The sequence below is a fragment of the Equus przewalskii genome, chromosome 8, assembly GCF_037783145.1.
Source record: "Equus przewalskii isolate Varuska chromosome 8, EquPr2, whole genome shotgun sequence".
NCBI lineage: Eukaryota > Metazoa > Chordata > Mammalia > Perissodactyla > Equidae > Equus > Equus przewalskii.
In genome coordinates this window covers 8,009,314-8,032,497 of record NC_091838.1, presented here as the reverse complement: position 1 = coordinate 8,032,497, position 23,184 = coordinate 8,009,314, and the positions used below count along the sequence as shown (strand labels likewise).

Here is a 23,184-nt window from a genome sequence, read left to right as displayed (position 1 = left end):
TCTCAACAACAAAAAAAACTAACCAGGCACTTAAAAAGTGAGCAAAAGATCTGAACAGAGATTTCTCCAAAGAAGATATATAGATGGCCAACAGGCACATGAAAGGATGTTCAACATCATTAACTATCAGGGAAATGCAAATCAAAACTACAATGAGATATCGCGTCACTCCCGTCAGAATGACTATAGTTAACAAGAGAGGAAACAATAAGTGTTGGAGAGGATGTGGAGAGGATGTGGAGAGGAGGGAACCCTCGTGTACTGCTTGTAGGAGTGTAACCTGGTGCAGCCACTATGGAAAGCAGCATGGAGATTCCCCAAAAGATTAAGAATAGATCTACCATATGATCCAGCTATTCCATTGCTAGGTATTTTTCCAAAGAACATGAAAACACAAATGCATAAAGACACATGGACCCCTGTGTTCATCGCAGCATTATTCACAATAACCAAGACTTGGAAGCAACCTAAATGCCTATCAAGGGACAAGTGGATAAAGAAGATGTGGTGTGTACACAATGGAATACTGCTCAGCCATAAGAAATGATGAAATCCTGCCATTTGTGACATGGATGGACCTTGAGGGTATCATGCTAAGTGAAATACGTCAGAGGGAGAAAGTCTGGTACCATAAGATCTCACTCATAAGTAGAAGATAAAAATGACAAACAAAAGCAGAAGCAGAGATTGGATTGGTGGTATCAGAGGGGAAGGGGGAAGGGAGGACGGAAAAAGGGGTGATTAGGCACGTGTGTGCTGATGGATGGTAATTAGTCTTTGGGTGGTGAACATGATGTCATCTACACAGAAATCAAAATATATAACGAGGTACACCTGAAATTTATATAATGTTATAAACCAACGTTACCGCAATAAAAAATTTTTTTAATTAAAAAAAAATTTAACAATAAAAATAATAATAATGATCAATCTCCAAACATTCATTCTTTTTAATTACTGTTGTTGCTGTGGTTGCACATTATATGTACATTTCTATGTCTAATACACATCACACTAGGATCTTGAAAAACACATGCACATGGAGTCTAATGAAAAAACTGTACTGGAAAGCATTAAGTGACTTTCCAGAAGCTGCAGGTGGGTCTGTAGGACAGTCTCATATCTAAATTACTGATTTTCCAGCCTATGCACAAATCAGCCTCATCCTACAGAGGTTCCTACAGAGATTCCTCTTATCATGTTAGGCCACATAAAATGGGGTCATTTTTGAAAGAGTTTTGCTGATAAAATGTCAAGATCAAGAATCTAATGATTTTAAATAACTCTAAAATATTTCTCAAATTTTGGACAGGACTCATTTCAAGAGTTTTACAAACAATTCTGACAATAGGCCAGGCTTTGTCCTTATGCTACAACATGAACCTAGACAGAAAGACCAGAAATAGAAACCCCATTGGAAAACCAGATTATGCAAACATGGAGAACTTCAAGAGTTCCAGAAAAGAATTCCTGAAAAAAGATAAGTTGGGAGATGTTTGAAGGGCATTAGAACCGAGGCTGATCTGAGCCACTGGGGCAGAATCCATGAATAAACGTAAGAGGATGAGCCGGAACTTGGGGATGGGGACGGAGTGGGGTACAAAGGAAATAATTATTAATATACGTAAGAATGTTCCAGTTGAAAAAACATTCTGATCTTCAAGACTCTGGAAAACAAGCATATTTTTAGCCATATTTCACAGAAAAGAGAATATGTGTTAAAATATATTTATTTTTTTAAGCTGTTCACTAAAACGTTTATCCTTCAATTTTTATCAGCACTAACATGGGTAAGAGTCACTGAACTACAAAAGGCTAGATTCCAAGCATCAAATGCTTAGTATCCTATTTTTATGCACACATTTTTTTGTCCTAATTTCTAAGTATAGTTGAGAAATTTACTTTAATTATCTCTGTTCTCCTGTCTGTTGTTCTCAGCCCCACGCTACTCTGTGGTGTGAAATTGATAATGAGAAGAAAGCTGATAAAACATGTGGGAACTGAGGCTGAAATCAAGTGCGAGACATTGAACTATTTTTGCAAATAAAATAATATAAATTTTTAGAGAAGTTAGGTTTGTTTTATGTTTAAGATGTTTTAAAAACTCATTTCTGTTCATGCTAGAATGAAAACATAGAATGAAATCAAGACGACAGAGTCAAAGCTGAACCAACAGTGTTGCAATTCCCTGAGTCAATAAATAAGACATCTTGGCGCCCGACCAGGTATACCATGGCAGATCATGCCTAGAATGGCCTGGAAAGAAGTGCTCTTTTATAAAAATTCAAAACAAAATCTTCTAGACTATTTAACCCAAAAATAAGCATCATCTTTATGCCTAGTTCGTCATTTCTCATTGGGCACAATTTTTTCAGCTTTTGTTTAAATCCAGACCTTAGACATTGGTGAAGCTAAGGGCTGGATTCTACCCATGAAGCATGTGATAAAAACCTCTCTTAGAAGAGGAGATACAGTTCACATAAACTTATTCTGGAGTCCTCCAGAGTCTGCTACAATGAACAATTCCAAATAAGTGCATGGCAGGATCATTTTGTTAATATTAACATATCTTCCCAAGTGTATTCCCCCATCTGACCTTCAGACACCCCATACCTCACGCACTTTCAAGCAGTTAGGCTACTTCTGCATGACTGTCTTAGTCCTTCCAGGCTGCTATAACAGAATACCATAGACTGAGGCACTTACAAACAACAGAAATCTGTTTTTCACAGCTCTGAAGGCTGGGAACTCCAAGGCAAGGCACCAGCAGATTCGGTGTCTGGGGAGAGCCTACTTCCTGGTTCACGGACAGCTGTCTTCTCACTGTAATCTTTCACGATGGAAGGGGTGAGGGAGCTCTCTGGCCTCTCTTTTATAAAGGCGATAATCGCATTCACGGGAGCTCCACCCTATGACCTAATCTCTTCCCAAAAGCCCCTCCTCCCAATATCATCACAGTGGGGCTTAGGATTTCAACACATGCATTTCGGGGGACATAAACACTCAGTCCACTGCAACGATTGTCTGGGAAGAGGAGTATGTCAAAGCAAAAAGTCTGAATGAGTCTCCTTGACTTTAACTTCTAAAACGAAAATGAAGAGAACATGAGACTTCAGCCAAACTTTTGAAAAAAAGCAAAGATTAGAGAGAGTGAAACTTGCCTTTGAGTTCCCACAATGTTTTCTCAGGCTGGGAAGGGAATTGGGAGAAAGCAAGGGAAAGAGAGGTAACGGAAATGAATATACTTGAGAGACTAAGGACGGAGGAATCACTAAGACAAAGGGCTACTCAGAAAGGCATATTCAAGCAACCAGGAGCTGTGCAGGACAAGTTGATCATCATATTCATGCTTCCAGGCGCTACTCAATGTGTGTGAATGAACAAATAACCAACCTTCTTACTGGCTTTCTAGTGGGACTTCCCTCTAGTAAGAGCCAGTACTTCAGAAGATCACTGGTAGGACTAACAGCCTCCATGTCCTGAGAATTTGCCCAGTTCCCATCTAACTTATTCCATATGGACTAAGTGCTAAATGTATGCTTTGCTACATACCAGAACAGAGTACATCAGAGAGAAAGAAGGAGGGTGGTGTCCTAGACACAAAGTCATCTGGTGAGGGGATGGTTATGAAAGTTCCATGAGATACTTAGCTCGTGGGAGCAGGGTCTAGAAAGAGTAAGTTCCATTCTCCTCAAACTAGGATCCCTACCAACACAGCTCTTCCTCTCCAGCCACTTCCTATCCTCTCCCCTCTCTGCCCTTGCTCACTTGTGCCAAGAAAAAACGTTACAACAACAAACATTTATCATGCTTTAGAGTGTACAAAAGGCTTTCTCATACATAACTTCATTCATCTTTACAACAATATCTGCAAGATAGGCAAATCAAGTCCCATTGTTATTCCCAATTTACAGATGAGTGAAACTGAGGCTCTGAGAGGTTATGTAATTTATTCAAGAGCACACAGGCACTAGAAGGTGACTGAATCTGGACCCACCTGATCCCAGCGTGCCCATCCTTGTGGTTCCATTGTTCCTTCATCATCACTTTGGCTCTGCTCCAAAGTGGCACAGGCTGTCCCCCATGGTTTAAGTGGCACTGAAAGACCTTCTCTCCCAAAATGTTTCTTCCCAGACCTTCTTCAGTTCCTGAATACTCTGCCTTAGAGACGTTCCTCTAGGATTAGGCAAAGTCTCCAGGAGCCCCTTAGTAAAATGAGACCACGCATTAACCCATTCATTCACCCAGGCTTCCCTTAACTGAGACTTCTTCAGGACAGGACTGTTGCTTAAGAAAACTAAAAGAATAAACAAGCAAAGTGACTAGTATGGAGTAGAGGCTCAGTAAGTATTTGGAGTTTATTTCTAATTAAAAAAATTTTCAGGAACTTTTTGATCTCATGACAGAATCCCTTTGCTTTCCAAATAAATACATAACATAGTCATGAATAATAAAACTTCTTGTAACTCCAATGGTAAAATAAAATCTCTGAAAAAATTTTTAAATATCAACAAGGCTGAGTCTTTCCAAACATAATGAGCACCTGCCATCAGTATCCTCAAGGGAATTTGGTTGCCTTAACTCTGCTCTCAGGAGTAAAATATTAAAAATTATTTTCAGCGAAATTACTGAATTTATCAGGTCCTCTAGCTCTGTGGCATATAAGCATAAAGAATAATACACTCTGGGAATATGTAAAAACATGGATTAATATTGAATGAACAGCAAAGGGTAAACAGGACTTTCTGCTCTGCTCCCCCTGAAGACAAACACAGTCAGCCGAGAAGCAGGCGTGAATCAAACTGGCGAATGCACGCATTGGTTACTGCAGTACCAACAGGGCTTTTAAAATGTCAAAAGAAAAGTATACTTTAATAAAAATACATAAAAACTGTGCTGAAAAATTAATGTAGCACACTGTGTGCAAATAAACCCCTATATGAATGGAAAGTTGGGATTAACTTCATGCATCAGTAGACTTCAGGTGACGAATCGCTGGTGACAATTTCTGTCCCCCTTTCAAATACGATTAGAGGTCTTTGGGGGATAGTCAATGAAAATTGCGGGTCAAAAATTTTTACTCACACAACTTGGATATGCAGAGAAAATGTTCTCTTGTTGTTTATGGTTTTCCACATGAGCCCCCACTCTCTGTTTAGTGGGAGGATTTTTAAATGACTTTCTCACCCAATTTAAACCTAGTCTGATTTGGTAACTTACATAGCCCCTTCAGGCAATATTCTCCCTAGGAGTGGGGAGGGAAGCCCAGTCTCAGGTTTCCTCTGCCTTCCCCGACTCAGCTCTGAAAGAAGGTAGTTGGGAGTATGGGTGGGGAGAGAAAGAGAAGAGCATGAAATGAGGAGACAGTGACCTTGAGCATGATGTTCTGGTCTCCTTGATAATGTTGTCTTACCAATCTGGCTGCTGCCTGTCTTGGCATTCACGATTCGAGTCTGTAACTGGCTCATTCTCCCAATCTGGTCACAGCCCAGTTCACTCTCTCACCAATTCAGTCTCATTTCGGCACCTACTGACTCCAAAATCCTTGAGGTTTCTTGCTAGCCTCTGCTGTTAAGACTTCCCTATGCCTTGGCAGACCCCAAGGCTGACTCAGTACCCAATCCCCTTGAGAATTGAGAGTGCCTCAGGAAAGCTAACCCTCGGGGCTTCCAGCTCCCTGACAACACTGCACAGACAAAGAAATGAAGGCGTGTTTGGTGTAGGAAAAGGTGGAGAAGATCTCTCTTCATCGAGCCCAGAAGGGAGTTGGGGCCTACAGCCTTCTTCTTTACCTCCCTCACTACCTGCATCCTGGATCCAGCCCCACGGTCCAGAGAGGGAAGGCACACATCCTTCTACTGTGCTCCTTCCTTCTCTTCCTCTCTGGCCCCTTCCCATTATCCTCCTCCAGGGTCAGGAAGAGGTGGGCTTTGTTTTTCCTTTTCCAACATTTTCCCACATCTCCATCAGGTGCATGGCTTTGCTGTCATGGAGGGAAGGGTACCTTCTCTGCTTTGGGATCCTCCAGGTTTAGTACCTGATGTGTTAGAGAAGAAAAATAAAGGGATATGGAAAAATATCTCTCAGGATCATAGCCTGGTTTATAATGCTTTCATTTTGGTTTAACCCTGTTTTTCACGTCAGAAGTTAGGTGTAGTTCTGTTTTTCCCTTCATCATTTTTTATGATAAATTCTCTTTCCCCATGAGGCAGACAGCTGTCTCAGGTTTCCTGAGGCAAAAGCATGGACTCTAAAAGGTAAAGACACATCAGTAATTTCCAAAATCCTACCACTCATCTCCATGCCCCTATATGTATGGTAGGCTATTCCCACATGTGAACATTACGTGTTTAAATCAACGTCAATGGATGTGCAAAGACATCGTTTCACATCAACATTCTGCTACAGAGCATTTATTGAAACACGTTTCTTTCTGTCGTTCTTTGTTTCTAACGTGACATCTACTGGAGATTATTTTGTAGACCATCGTTTCTGTGGCATTACCATTAAGAAAGATAAGTTCCTAACTTTGATAAATGTGATAAAGCTGTGTGTTAACAAACACTTGTTTTACAGATGACTGGAGTAAATGGAAATATTTTTCCTGATAAAGGAAATGTTGGGGGTGGGAAGAGTGTGTATGGGGGAGCAACATAGCTGCCTTCAAATGTACAAGTGGTCTACAAGTGGAAACCAAGTTTGTTCCACATGACTCCAAGGGGCAAAATTAAGATTGAAGAAAAAGTAAATGGGAAATACAGTTTGGCTTAGCTTTCTAACAATACAGGCTCTCTAAATATGGAGTAGGTTGATGCCTTGAGATTCAATTGTCACATCATAACTGGCATTATTCAACCAGGACCAGGTGACCAGGTAGCAAGGGCGTCGTGTCCATTATTTAAGGATGTTAAGCTTGTTTCCAACTCCCTGAGCTTCTATGCCTTTAGAATCTTCAAAGCTGAGAGTCATGGAAGTTAAACTCCTTGAGAAAAGAAAAAGAACCATAGGAACGTGAATGGTGCTGGGAGGAAAATTGGCCATGCCATTCTTTGATGATAATCCCTGAGCCATTAAATAGGAAAAAGTCCAAATTACTTATTTATGATAGAATCAGAGTTTAAATTACAGATTATGACAAAAATGGTGAAAGTAAGGCAATAGAGGAGAAAATAGAAAGTTTTGGCAAAGGACTTCAAAGAATTAGAAGAAATTGAAGACCACTGATTTCCTGTTTGGGGAAACCAGAGAGAAAAGCATCATTAATAGGAATTCTATAAACAGGGAAAGAAAAGATACAAGCTTTAAAGCTAAAATGGTGTTGTTGTTGATGTTAAATTTAAGACGATACCATTTTTGGAGATTTAAATTATTTTAGTGAGTCTCAAGCAACCTCAGATTATATCTTTATTGATGCTTTCCTTTCCTTCTTTAGTGTTCTGCCAAGAGTGATAACAGTAAACAGGACAGATGGATAACTGGTAACTGTTAACATGTAGCTAAGTAATAACAGGAAGACAGGTGTTGGAAGGAAGGGTGGAAGGGGAGAAGAATTTGAAGGATGCAGATAGGAGGCTGCATCACTGGTCATCTTGGTCATAATGTCATGATTCACAAGCCCATACTTGTCAGGGAGAGGGCAGGGAGGGGGTCTCCAATGCTTGGAAAGTCACTGGGATTGGCCAGTGCAGGATAAAGCAGAGATGTCCTTGGGAGCAGAAGTGAGGAGAAAGGAGGCACATAGGCGTTGAGTGAGTACTAGGTGCCAGCCACCAGGATAAGCACTTTTTATACAGTTAACTCATTAATTCTTCACTTCTACCCTAATAGGAATGTATTAATGTTCTCTTTTTGTAATTAACGAAAATGAAACTGAGACCCAAAAAGTTGACATATCCCAAGTCACACAGCCAATAATTGGTTGCTGAGATTTTAAATCCCAAAGCTCATGGTCTTTCCACTACATCATACTAGTAAAATGTGCTCAGGCATGAGAAGATAAAGACAAGTGACAAGTGACGCCAGAGACAGGAGCCAGGTGGCAAAAATAAATCAAGCAGAAATGGATAAAAACAATGAGGCAGATGGGGGGAGGTGTTTGAGGAATGCACGGGGAGGGCTGGGGTGTCTAAGATTCCCAGGCAGACAGTCCATTTAAACCAAGCCGGAAACCCAGGACCCGGAGTGATATCAAACACAGAGGAGGGTGGGGGCGTTCTTAAAAAAGAATCCCAGAAAAAATGCTCCTAAACATTTGGGTACTCTTACTATAATCTCGTCTTTGTTCTTCATTCTTCTTTGTTCAGGGTTTCCATCCCCCAAGCTGAGGGGAAGAAGGAACTTTTGGCTTCCTCATATCATTCTTCCTTCTTATTTCATCAATACGATATCCCATGATTATGGGCCATCTGAGGTCAAGCTGCATCAAGAGGTAAGAACTGAAATGAAAAGACTCAAGGGGGATTTTAGAAAGGAGTCACCACCCTGTTTCTCATTCTCAAATCTTTTGGGATTTATTTTTCCATAGAATCCATGAATTTCCTCACAGTGAGTGATCCACAAGTCAGCAGTATCATCTGAACAAGAATAAAGAGAGAAAGAAGACAAAATGAGCAAGCGGATTGAGTCTGCCATCTTAGTGACTGCAGCGTGTGTGGTCAGATTTAGTCATTTTTATCAACTGGAAGCCCTTTTTGCCTTTGGACAAAAGCCCAACTTTAGCAATTTTCCGAGGGAAAGCGTAAAAATTGGCTTAAAACTAAACAAGTCAAGGGATACTATGTAAGATGCTCTCAAAGAACACAGTAATTATCACAAATATACTATAATTACGTTCTCAGAAATAGGCCTATTCAAAGAAGTCATTCATTTATGCGATTATGCATGACAGCTAAATGAAGTAGGCAATAGCAAGGTTTGTCAATATGCAAATGCTATTTCTACCAGGCCATTCGGATGTAATTTATCAAGTGCAATTAAACATCTCAAAGGAAACAGACTTCTCTTATTTCCCTAACACATAGCAAACATCTCTATTTCCATACATGTGAAATAGTCTCTTCACTTATTGCAATACATTGCTCCCAAGAAGTAGACTCATTTTCTTTGGATTTTGTTTTTAAGGGTGAAATTTTTCTTAGTCACTATATCTTACTAGAATCTTGGTAAAACTCATTTAAAAGATTTGTATTACTGGGAGAATAACATCACCTATTAGAAACTGCTTTGCTTGTCCAGGGAGTTAAAATGTGGTACATTCTCAGACATGCAATGAACATCCCCGTTGACCTTTTCAAGGCCAAACTAACCCCTGTGAAAACATCTAGGTGCTCAAGTATATACAAATACACACACACATACACTCTCTCTCGCTCTCTCTCTCTCTCTCTCAGGAAATCCAGAGTATCTTTTATGAGCTGTCCATTATAATTTCATGGCATATGGTTGATTTATAAAGTTACCATTGTTTAAGACCTCTTACAGACATCATTCTAAGCTCGGGATACAGGCCATGTGGCATATTTGTGCTGATTTTGCCTCTGCTGGCTTTTCACAAGTGGCTCCATCAAGGGGTGATGTGTGACTTCCAAATTGATTGTCATTTCCACCAGGATGAAAAGGAGCTGTGTAACCATGACAGCACTGGGAGCTCATGATTTTTGCACTACTGACTAAAGAAAAATCTTCTGTTTCCAATAAAATCATTTCCTGGTTTGTCCTGCATTCAATTAATAATCTCACTCGGGGTGGGCCGAGCCAGAGAGCGCTCAGCGTGCCCAAGCATGCTCAGCGTTTCAAAGCGAAGGGAAGAAAGAAAACTGGCGCTCGGGCCTTGGCAACCTGCACATCCTGCTCCCACAGAAAGGCAGGGACCGCGCAGTCAGCACTCCCCACATGAGACCCCCAAAGCATGAAAATGGGGACGACTGCGCAGGTCCGGGAATGGGAGAATGGAATCTCTGAAACTGTACGGCCTCATAGAGTGGCTGCTTCTCAATGAGCACAAAAGAAAATTTCATATCAGGGACATAGACTCCGCCCTCCCAGATTTCCAGGCTCAATTTGAAGCATGTACAGGGCCACACAAAAGGAAAGCTCATTGAAAAAGAAAGAAAACCTGAAGAATCTTAAAGAATTAACTCCCTCAAGCTAATGAGGGGCCTGGCACCTTCCGGAAACCCAATTTGCCTGGAATTGGGGGTATTACTCAAAGACAGGAACTACAGCTGCTTAGTACCCATTAACATGCCATAGCAAATTGAAAAGTGCTGGTCGGGTTCAGAAACTACTGAGAGCAACTTCCGTTGCGTTATCCATTATGCCTGTCTGTGTCTGCCTCTCCATTTAATTCAGGAAGTATTTATGGAACACCTTCTACTTCCATGTCTCTGAGCTAGACATTATGAGAACACCCCAGAGAGATAAAATCTCATCTCTGGCTTCAAAGAGTAGATTGCCTGGTAGGAGAGCCAATTCCATAAAGAACTTGTCTAACACAGTCTAGTAGGGGAGTGGTATATTTTTGTAAACATTTATGGTACAATAAGGAGCAGATTGATTGCTTGGGAAAGGCAATAGACTCACAAGACATTGGATTCTTGGCTTCATCACAGCTCAATCTCTGATGTATTATTTAGGAAAAATCTCTAATAGCTCTAGATTCTGTTTCTTTTCTCTAAAATGGAAATGATCATGCCCACATTCCCCTTCCGACAGTTGTCTTTGGGATCAAATGAAATGTACTGACAGAGCCTTTAGATACTGGACAGGATTCACAGGTCTAATAGCTAATAAGAGCTAATATTAATTAAGTAGTCTGTGCCAAGCACTGGGCTAAGTAATTTAAATATTTTCTGTTTCAATCGTCATAGCAACCCTAGAATGTTCGGGAACATGCCTGAGATCACAGACTGACTCCTAACCACACTGTAATCCTGTCGATCCTTCTTTTTTCATCAGTAAAATAAAAATAGTCTCAGTGAAATTTTCTTTTTTTTAAGTTGTGGTAACATATAACATGAGGTCTGCTCTCCTAACAAACTCTTAAGTGCACAATGCAGTATTGCTCACTATAGACACATGCTGTTCAGCAAATCTCTAGAACTTATTCACCTTTCCTAACTGAAATTTTATCCCCATTGAACTGCAACTTCCTGTCTCCTCCTTCCCCAGATCCTGGCAACCACTATTATACTTTCTGCTTCTATGATTTTGACTGTTTTCCTCAAATAAGCAGAATCATGGAGTATTTGTCCTGTGACTGGCTTATTTCACTTAGCATAATAGCCTCCAGGTTCATAAATGTTGTCACATATGGCAGGATTTCCTTCTGTTTTAAGACTGAGTAATATTTCACTGTGTGTATATAGCATATTTTCAATGAAATTTCTCAGACCAAACAATACTAAATGCTACAATACAGGTATAAACTGCTTCAGGAGCACAGAGGAGAAGTCGTTAGTCCTTATGGGTTGATGTGGCATAAACCCCAACTCATTATCCAACTCTTGGTGTGCCTGCTTCATCAGATCATCCTTTTGCATTTTTATTAACACTCTTAGTCCTACTGGCAAACTAGGCTTATTCATTTTTTTCATCTTCCCAAGATCGTTACAAATGTTTGTAGAAATGATTGGATGAATGAGTGAATAGATCTTATCTGATAGCCTGGGCCAATTTTGGTCTTCGTTATCTTTCTTCTGCCCATCATTTCTTCTGATCACTTCTGAGCACCATCCCAAACTTCTGGATCAGGTTAAGTCCCCTTGCTACATATCCTCATAATTTCTTGTACATTATTATGATTGCCTACAGGTGTCTGCCTTCCCCACCACATTTTAAGTTTACTGAGATAAACACCCACTGTCTTATTTACCACTGTGGCTCCGATGCCTAGCTCATAGCAGGTGATCATTAAATATTTAAGAAACAATGAAAAGCTGAATGAATTTTCTAAAGCCTGCATTTTTAAATGACCTAGATTTTGGCTATCCAAAAATAGATTTTGCTCCCAAAAAACCTTACTGACCTGGTATTGCTGCTCTATTTAAGATAAAACACTCAGTGTACTTGACGGAATATTTGTAAATATCAAAAAACTAGATATGCATTAACCTTTTAAGATATATTTTCATAAGATGACAGACAGACATACACAAACACACACACCCATACACACAAGGCTGATAAAAGGAAGGTTTCTAAAAACTACCTGAGAGCTGCATCCTAAAGATGAATCCTATTTAGTCCAAACATCTACAGATCTTATTTTAATATCCAGGTCCTAGGTACCTTAAGAAACACTACAAGAATCTAAAGCATCAACAAGAGTAAACAAAATTCAGTCTTGCTTACTAATGCAGGAGAAAAGAAAGAGACATTTCAGAAATATTTTTAAAAATGTTAATGTTTTCTAGTTACCCTTGAGTTAAACAGAATGAATCTGAATATACTACAGAATTTCCCAAGCTCCCTGCTTTTGCTAGAGAAAGCCAAATGGCATTAAATATTTGAATCATACAATCAATGGCCCTTTGTCTCATTCCCTGCCTACTACATCATTCAAGGTCCAACAAGGTAAACAGAAGACACTACAAGGTATTTGAGACACAAGGAATTTAATGCAGAGAATTGGTTACACAAGGGACGGAATTGCTGAGACGTCAAGAAGGAATTGGTGAGGCAAATTCAGGGAGTAGCAACAGCAGGAAGCTACAAACACCACTGGGATGGAGGGACGAAGGGAAGAGGGGGTGTTACTGGAGCCTGGGGGCGCAGGGCACTTGATGGAAGGTGGAACCAGGCAGAGACTCAGTCACCACTAAAGAAGCCACCTACAGCAGAGATAGACAGGGAACCATACCCCAGCTTTTCGTCCCCTGCTGTCCTCTAATCTGAGGAGCACAGTTTGCAGGAGTCAGCTCCCTTGTGATACAGAGAAGAGGAAGGAAAGGCCAAGGAATAGTGTAAGGATGCACAGGCTCAGCACCAGGGCAGCATCCTTACCTACCAGCCTACTAGGGATCTGCCCACCCCTGTGGTTTCAGGGTCACAGAAGCAAATATCTGCTGCTTTCTCATTGGATATTAATAAATTGACATCATTCTGATTTGAAATATTTTATTGTTGCTAAAAAACCTCTTCCAAAGCTGTTGTTCTTAAGTCCTATTGTTTTATATTCATTTCACATTTATAGTTTCTGTTTCAAAAGATAATATTAGCCCGTACATTATTATTATGTAAAAGACATGATATAAAAAAATAACTGTTCAGTCTTAAGGATTATTCATAATAATAGGTAAGGAATTTGGTATTACTTGCAATTTTGCTTCTTCAAAGTGAGAAGTGTGGGTAAAACCGAGATCTAAGGGAGGAATAAATAAAGGTGACGCATAAAAAATCCAAGGGCTAGAATGCTAAAAAATTTCTGATGCCAAATAAGAATCGTTTTGGAAAACAAAATCTTTTTAAAAGCATGGCTACGGTCACCATTGTCAAAAAAGTCTTACAGGAATTTAAATCACTTGATTATTCAGAAAAATATATCATGGACTATGCACCATGCGCAAGACCTGCCCAGCTCACATTAAATATTCATTTTGATTGACCAGCTCAATCACTCCACAATAAAGCCTTGACTTGCTCAGGCCCGTGTATCCTTGGTCCGTGACCTCATCAGGTCTCACAAACCAAATAACTGCCAGGTGTAGCCGTCATCATCTACCTGTGGTAAATCAGGGTACAGGAAATTGATTCTAAAGTACCTGTGAGACAACCAGATGGGTTTGAGTGCTTTGTCCTTCCCCGCTACAGCTGATCCTTCCAATCTCAGAGGCCATTTTCTTTTCAAAACCTCGGAGAGCGTGTGTTGTCATTAAAATCACCAGGCAGCCCCGTAGGCATGCCTAGGCAAGCTCGGTCTTGTGAGGCGTGTGAAATTCAGCATTCTAAACCACTAGTGCCCATTAAGGGTCCTCTGGCAATTTCCATATGATTAAGATGGCCAAACTGCAACCAGGGAAATTACATTCTTCCTCCTCCCACCCCACTGTGGTTTTAAATGCATTAGATCTTTTCTGCTTTTCCTGCTTTAAAAAGGTAAATTAAGCAGTGCAGTTGTACACTACTAACCAGCTACTGTGTTCCTTCCCAGGAGGCAGAGTTGAGGGGAAAGAGTCTCATCAATTCAGCACGATCCTTAGATATTATCTCTTCCTAATTTCAGCAAACCGAGGAGCAATGTTGACCTCCTCAAGAATATTTAACCCACTCCCTCAGAAACTTTGAATGCTTAGATGAGGTCAGGGACGATTTGCTTTTTTTTCTAAAATGTCCTAAAATGCCCCAATAATATAATCTCATTATTTAATAAACTTTTAAACAGAAGCAAAGGTGAGGAATGGACACTATGGAATGGGAAAGTACTCAAGTATAATGAAATGTCAACTAGAGATCAGTTTTAAAAAGCCAACCAGAGCAGATGAGAGAGAGAAAACAGAGCTGGGAGGAAGAATGAATTTTTTCACCCTAGAAGTAAATATAGATGTGCCTATCAGAAGCCTTTATTTCTAGTAGTTTTAGAATAATCCCTAAAAATTTCAGCAAAACTGCTCCCATTTTCCTACTTTGGAAAAAAGCCCAAATTTGTACTTATTCCATGGTTGCTGTTTGATATCTTAATTGTGGTATCAAGCAACATTTTATTGCTTGAAATTAAGGTAGTTTCAAGAGAGTCAAAGCGGGGTATAAAATTGAGAAAATCTCAGATCTTATATCTTTTCGTTTCCTATACCACCTCAAATGTTATTGACCAACAATACTTTGCCCTAACTTCTCAATTAGAAATGTCCCAAATTGCATCATGTTATATTCTTTCCTATTTTAAGTGTCAATTCTAACATTCTGACTGAGTTATATATAATACATCTATAACTATGTTCCTATACGCATACACATTTTTAAATATTATGATGCTGCTGTCCCTTATAGAAACCAAGCCATAGCACAATATAGACTTATTTTTCATTGTTTAAAAGCTAAACGTTCCTCTTCTCCTTAGGATGTAGAAAGCCACAAGACAACATCACTCTCACCCTAAAACATAGCAGAGCTGAGTAATCAGCAAGATTGTAACTTCCTAACCCCAACAGATAGTTGAGGTTGAAAGGCAGGGGAACAAATTGCCAGGTGAAAAATAGCTCCTGCTTCTAGCCAAGAAAGAGTAACAGGATCCAGATTTATGCTCCCACCTGAAACAACTAAAACTGCCGAGGAAATGTATGAAACAATGGTTTTCAGACATTGTGCAATAGACAGCACAGGAGAGAGACCCAGGAGAAAAGGAAAACAAGCAGAGTGAACCCTATAATTTTTCTAGCTGCTGCCTGGAGAGAGTTTCCAGGCCACAGTGCAGAGAGACGGTACCCTAGTGGAGCGGAGCCTCCTGCCAGAGTTAAGGAGACAAAGTTGGGAAAGCCTAACGGGGCTAGAGTCACAGGGCACAGTCCAGATAGAAGAGAGTTGCCCAGAGAAGGAGTTCCAGAAATCTGCAGAGGGACCCCCTCAGTCTTCAGCTGAGCATCAGTCAGTCCATCCATGTGAGGAAACAGCTGAAGACCAAGAAAGAAGCAGCCAAAAGAACTGGAGGGACCAAGGCCCACACTCAGGCTTTGTGTCAGAAGGACTTCATCTTCCCACCAGCCAATGTAGGACACTGGGCACTGTTCTCTGCAGGTTGTCGCCTCCATAGTATGACAAAATTACCCCTAAAGGCTGTTCTGGTCTAGCCTAAGAAAACTTAAAAGCAAATCTAGAAAGAACCAAACTGTTTCCAGGTAACTTAATGGCACCTCAGAATAAATTTCAAGAATATATACAGGAATAATAACATAATAAAATATCCAATACCCAAGAAGAATTATTCACAATTTCTGGCATTCAGTTAAAAACTACTCATCAGGCATTGAAGCAGGAAAATATGACCCATAATAAAGAGAAAAATGATCAATAGAAATGACACAAATGAAAAAATTTGTAAATGTGGATGTTAAAGTAGATATAACTATATTCAGTATGCCTCAGAAGATTGAAGAAAATTTTTGTATGTTAAGTAAGCACAAAAGACATAAAACAATGAATTGAACTTCTAGTGAAGAATATTTCAATTTCTGAGATGAAAAATACACTGAATGCAATTAACAGCAAAAAGGACACTGAAGGAAAGATTAGAGAACTTGAAGATACGGCAGTAGAAACTATCCCAATAAAACACAGAGGGAGAAAAGACTAAAAAATAAATAAATAAGGAACAAGACATCTGTGGTTTATGGGACAACTTCAAGTACCCTAAAATATGTGTATAATTGGAATCTCAAAGGACTGGAAATAAGGAGATGGAAAGAAAAATATTTGAAGAAATAATGCTAAAAATGTTCACATTTGATAAAAATTAAACACTGAAGACAAAAACATGAAGAAAACTCATTAATTGTTCTGATAGGGGCTGTTATTGTTGGCATCCTGTGGTCTCCCACTTCTGCTTAAGGGAAGACAAAACTATTTTGCATGTTTTTCACAAACTTAATAAAACTAGACCCTGATCCCACATCAACAAAATACTGTTACTGAAGTCATTACTATTTCTTATGTGGACATAAGGCCTGCACTTACCTGACACACACACACTAATCTGAGCTCTCCAGCACGAGTGATGATAAAAATTGCTTCCAGGGCCAGCCCCATGGCCAAGGGGTTAAGTTCGCACTCTCTGCTTCGGCAGCCCAGGGTTTCGCTGGTTTTGATCCCAGGTGTGGGCATGGCGCAGCTCATCAGGTCATGTTGAGGTGGCATCCCACATAGCACAACCAGAGGCATCACGACTAGAATATACAACTATGTACCGGGGGGCTTTGGGGAGAAGAAAAAAAAATAAAATTGGCAAGAGATGTTAGCACAGGTGCCAGTCTTTAAAAAATAAAATTTCTTCCCCTTGGACTTCCTGTTGGCCAGTCTAGGTATATGCAATAGCCAATACCTCTGGCTGCACTTGGATTAATGGCATATTTGACTGGCACAGTTCTGGATATGGAGGCTGGCTACATCCATCCTACAAGTAGGCCTGGTCATTATGCTAGGAATCATAGTCATTATCACTCTCATTTGATGTTGCCTAAGACAAACGAACAGATTTGGTCCAAGCAACTATTGTATTTTATTGGGATAAGTATAAGCAATCAGGAACCAAATAGATAATCCACAAATAGAACCACACATGTCAATTGTTTTTTGACAAATGTGGTCAAGTATTTCAATGGAAAATGATTCTCTTTTCAATGAACAAGTGACATCTAAGCGCAACAAAGAAAAAAATGGAACCTCATCCTTCACCTCAGACTATATACAAAAATAAACTCAAGAGTAAACCTTAATGCTATAAAGCTTCTAGAATGAAACATAGTAATACATCTTTGCAACCTTGGGCTAAGTAAACATTTCTTAAGAAACCAAAAGCACAAGCCATGAAAGGAAAAAATGGATGAGTTTTGGACTTCATCAAAATTAAAAATTTTACTCCTCAAAAGATAGTCAAGAAAATAAAAAGAAAAGCCATAATGTAGAAGAAAATATTTTCAAAACATATATCTCATAAAGGACTGTGTCCAGAATATATAAAGAAAACTTACAAAACAATAATAAAAGAAGCAATCCAAGGGGCCAGCCCCAGTGACCTAGTGGTTAAGGTTGGTGCACTCCACTTGAGTGGCCCAGGTCCAGTTCCCTACACCACACATCTGCTAGTGGCCATGCTGTGGTGGCAGCTCACATACAAAAAGAGGAAGATTGGAAAAAGATTTTAGCTCAGGGCAAATCTTCTTCAGCAAAAAGAAAAAGAAGAAGCCATCCAATTAAAAAATGTGCAAAAGAGTTTGACACTTTACCAAAAAAGAAATAAGGATAAAAAATAAACACATAAAAAGATAATTGCCATCATTAGTCATTAGAGAAGTGCCTAAGTGGCACAATGAAAGCCAAAAATTTAAGATCCTGACAATATTAAGTGCTAGGGAGGATGCACAAGAATTTTCAAACATTGTTAATTGTTATGCAAAGGAGAATAGCCTGTTTGGAATACATGTCCACACAGAGAGTTGTACTCAGATATTAATAGCAGCTTTATTCATGACAGCTGGAAACTAGAAACAACCCAAGTATCTGTCAACAGGTCAATAAAGAATATTTAGTAAATCTATGCAATGGACTACTACACAACAGTGAAAAGGGGGGGGGACACTGATATATGTCACGTGGAAAAATCTGAAAATCATTCTGCTGAATGAAAGAAACTAGACAAAGAAGAACTCATACTGTATTGCTTTACGTTTACATAACATTCTAGAAAGTTGAAAACTAATATAGAATGACAAAAAAATAGACCGTTGTTTGCCTGAGGTCAGGGACAAATGGAAAGATGGACTGCAAAGGGGCATGGAAATCTTCTGGCGTGATGGAAATGTTCTGTGTTGTAATAGCAAGCAATGATTTCCTAGGTATGTACGTCTGTAAAAACTCATCAAATTGTAAACTTTGAGTATATTTATTTTATATATATTGTACCTCAATAAAAATGATTTTTTTAAAAAAACCTAATTGTAATGGGAGACTTAAGTAAAATGTGATCAACTCAAGTTCTCCCAAAAAGTTTCTGAGCTTTCAACCCAATTGGATTGATCTTTCCTCAGTCACAGGGTCAACACACAAAAAGCTAATAGTCCAACTGCTATTTACACGAAGGTTTCACTAAAAAACAGCAGTATCTCTTAAGGAAACCAACAGTCCCTTCTGCAGGGGCAGAAGAACGAGAGCAGTAGCAATGTCTTGCAGCTTATCCTCTCTCCACACCGGCAGTGTAGCAACAATTATGACTCCCAGCAGCGCCTGAAACGGCCCCTGAGTCTCTCCGCGCAGCCTGGCTCCAGAACTACCTGCAGAATCCCGAGCAGTTCCACAACCTCCCTTTTGATACAAGATAATCTCTCAAACATCCAAACGTGCCCACCTAGAATGGCCGTGCACAGCCATCATTTCACTTTGGAATAGTTCAAAGAGAAGAACTTGCAAAGGTCCAAAACTTGTCTTCTAAGATACCCACCAATTCAAGTCAATTCCTAGACATTTTCTTGGGACTCACAAATTCACCACACTTAACATTCAGATTAATAAATTAACTATTATAGACAAAAGACCAGAAAAGGAAATTCAGTGCCAAGGTTTCCTAAAAGTTCTCTCCCTCCCTAAAATTCAGATTAATTTTTAAGAAGCTGCTTTTTCTTAATTGATGTAACTTCGGTTTATAACATTAGATAAATTTTGAGTGTACACCATTCTGTTTCGACTTCTGTGAAGATTACATCGAGTTCACCACCCAAAGTCTAGTTGCCATCTCTCACCATACGCATGTACCCCTTTCCCTCTTTCACTCTGCCTCCTCCCTGTCTGGTAACCACCAATCTGTTCTCCGTGTCTGTGGGGTTTTTGTTGTTGTTGTTGCTGCTGTTTTTATCTTCCACGTATGAGTGAAATCATACAGTATTTGGCTTTCTCTGTCTGACTTATTTTTCTTAGCATAATACCCTCAAGGTCCACCCATGTTGTCACAAATGGCAAGATCTCATCTTTTTTATGGCTGAGTAGTATTCTTAACAAACTGCTTTTAAAAGTAAACTGCCTGCCTTCAGAGAAGAAACATAATGAGATTTGGCACTTCCATCTTCACGATCTTTAGCAAACCAAACATCCTGACAGGAAATGAACTAATTGGTGATTTAACTATTTATATAGTGGCACAGAACTTGTAGATTTTTCCCAAATATCCAGAATTCTGTTATTGTAGGAACGGAAAAATCTTTTAAGTGATTAATTTTTACTTCTTAAGCAACTTCAGGATATCGTAGATATGGCAACATAACTTCTTAGTAAAATGCTCCCTCTTTGAGAGCATCTTCCTGCTGGATGTACCAGACACTGTGGTTTGTCAGAATGACAACTGTCTCCTCTACTGCGTCCAAACGTGGTCAGCACAAGTCTGAAATAGCAGTGCATTTGAAAGGATCTTTTGCATACAAGAGCCCATTTTGAGACTTTAGCAATTCATCCTAATTTTAGTTTAAATAAAAATGACTTAAACCTTGAAATGGTTTTCTTCTTACTGTCTGAGGATCCAATTACTCTAGACTACAAAATGGTTAACGAACAGAATGCTGGAGGAAGCACACACTTTCTATGAGGAAGAAAGAAAAAGAGATTGGATCACGCACACCGACAGGATCAAAGAAGGATGGCAAGTGATGGGTGATGAGTCTGCATTCTTTATCCCAGCTTTACAAACAAGTAATTGTAAAAGGGAAGGTTTCCAATTAGAAATTCAAGAAATAGCCACCTAAGGGGCATAAGACATGGTATCTGTACTGTGCCAAAAATAAACAGAAAAATGCATAGGAAAGAATATTAAATGAAAATGATTTGACTGAGCCAAAGAGATCAAGAAATGGTGCTTTTGCAGTTCCAGAGCATTTGAATTATTCATCTTCTCCTTGAAAATGTGTCTATTGTAATAAAGTCCACCAGAGCTCTTCAAATTAAAGTAATCAATGGAGCATTATACTGAGAATAATGCCCTTTAAACAAATAATAACACCCTTTAAACAAGTCTTTCTTTTCCTTTAAGATTTTTTCTAGAAAAGCAGAAATCATATTTTTAAATTAATAATTCTAACATCTTTAACAGTTTAGACACTCACATATCTAAGAATTATCACTCTATCGGCAACATTTTAATGCAAACATGGAAGTAAACATAGTGTCCAATAACAAAATTACAAGAATCTAAGTGGAAAAGCGCAGACTAGACTGCAAACAAAAAACATAAATCTCAAGATGTCCCCTGTAAGATGCAGAATCTGGGAAAACATCTGTTTGGCTGGCTGGCAGTCATCCTGAGTGATGATCCATGCCTTTTACTTCCTGGAAAAATAATTAAGTAGTGAGTCCAACAATCTCTTCCAGCTCCCCCAAGAATTGAAAGTGCCAAGGGCTCAGAAGTTTTTGTTAAAAATTTTTTACCTGGGACCTTGTCTAGCCAGGCTGCTGCTTGACCAGAAACAAGGTAGAGATGTGGGCATGGGACAGAGGACAGCTCAGTGAGTTATGGCTCCTGTTTTGGTGTTTGGCTGTCACAGAGCCACCCTTAATCCTGCACGGATGACCCATCATCACAAGCCCATCTCCATTCTCTCAATCCCTCCTCTCCTCCCAAGGGACTCGGATGGAGCAAAGACCTGAATGGACCAGTCCTGACTCTATGAGCCCCAATTTCCTCTTTAAAACAAAACACATATCCAAACCACAGGAGCAGAAAGCAAAAAGAGCAAATTCATCTGCTTGTGCTTAGATTATCCTAACTGATAAGACAAGACACACCTACATAGCTCCAGCCCAAGAATAGGAAAAAACAAAAGGAAGGCCACCATTGTATGGTACCAAGTCAAGTTTTTAATGGATAAAGTAGGCAACGTATCTTTTCTCTGCTATGCACTAGTATATTAAGGATGTTGCTCTATTAACGCATGGTGTAAAAAGGAGCTCAACCTGTTGAGAGAACGATTTATCCAACATTATCATTTAATTACCAACATGCCTCTATATTCCTTTATAGTGCTATCATTTCATTGGGCACATGCACTGAGATTTTCTAATTACATCCCTCCCAGGTAACTGATGCTCAGCAGATTTGATTAGCATTTTTATCTTCCCTTTCCTCATTGAAAATAAAATAACCTATCTTTGTATCTAAGTCAAAGATAGCAGCCTCCTCCCCAGGTCTCCTTTGCACAGACACTATTCATCACAATATCCTGTGGCTTGCCTCGGGGGAGGATGTCACCTTGCACGATTCTATTAGAGGATGCTGTGGCTTCATATTGAACAGAATACCGGGTCTCCCTGCACCAGTATAGTTTGGGAATTAAGAGGCTTTGGAGTCAAATTAATCTGGTGTCAAACTTCAACTCCACTACTAACTAGTTGCACATCTGGCAAATTACTTGATTTCTGTGACAGCTTCACATTTGTGAAGTGGAGACTGTTATTAGAAATAAATGACAAAATGTGTGAAGTGTTTAGCACAGCATCTGGCACTTAGTAAATGGTAATTTTTAATGTTGCTATTGTCATAGTCATTGTTGTTACCAGGATGTAGATAAGGAAAACATTCAGAGATTTCAGGTAAGGTGTGTGTCCCCAGGCAACTTAACTTACTGAAGGCCTGTGTCATAAGCACCTTGCTCCAGAGACTGACTGGCACCCATCCACTTAATATTAAGGTTTGAGCATGTTTCTTGTTCTCTATATTCTCCAATTGTGCCGCCCATTCTGTTCTCTGCCCTTCCTAGCTCTGTTTTGAGTCCTGAGGGACTGACCCTCACAGACTCTATCACCTGAGTCCTCCTGTCCTCTGGCTTCTGGTTGGACTCAGCCAACAGGAGGCATCAACAGGAAATCCGAGTGTGAGAGAAGGCAGGTCAGGAGTGTCTCCCCCCACGACCACCCTGCTTTGGGCCATAGCTCCGGCAGTGGTCAGATTCCTCTTCAGCTGTACTGGAGGCCCCTCCACAGCTCCAGCTTCCGCTGGACTCTGTTAACAGCCCTGCTTCCTCCCAGGGTCCCTTCAGGCCTAGAGGTGGTGTTCGCTTCTTGTCATGCTAGTACCTGGGGCCTGAACACCCCTCATTGGTTTGCTTATCCATGCTTCGTAAATAGACCCTTCATGAAATACGCATCAGAATTTTATCCAAGTATGCCTCTGGTTCTTGTTGAGACCATGACTGGTTTGCACCATTTGCTTAATATATTTCTCTGTAGCCAACTGGGTTAATGCTCATTTTAGGATTTTTATTGAGCCCTTACTATACACTAAGCACTGGGCCAAGTGCAAAGTGCAACGAAAAAATAATGTCTGTATCTTTAAATATTCGTGTGTGTGTGTACCACAGTCTTTCTCTTCAAAGACTTCAATCTTCATAAGGAACCACATCTAGAAACCATAAATCATAATCCAGCATAGTAAATGTGGTATGTGTATGTGCAAAGTGTTAAAGGTACATGAAGATCTATAGTCTAACTTATCTGTGGAGG

At 39.8% G+C, this 23,184-nt stretch overlaps 1 long non-coding RNA gene across 1 annotated transcript; it reads right to left on the bottom strand.

Annotated features, from left to right (window-relative positions):
• Positions 1-6,397: 6,397 nt before the first annotated feature.
• Positions 6,398-13,861, bottom strand: LOC139085015 (uncharacterized). Its single transcript, XR_011542976.1, has 3 exons — positions 13,761-13,861; positions 8,266-8,573; positions 6,398-6,982 (listed from the first exon to the last, which is right to left on the bottom strand). It is a non-coding gene; the product is annotated as an uncharacterized lncRNA (long non-coding RNA).
• Between the last annotated feature and the right edge of the window lie 9,323 nt (positions 13,862-23,184).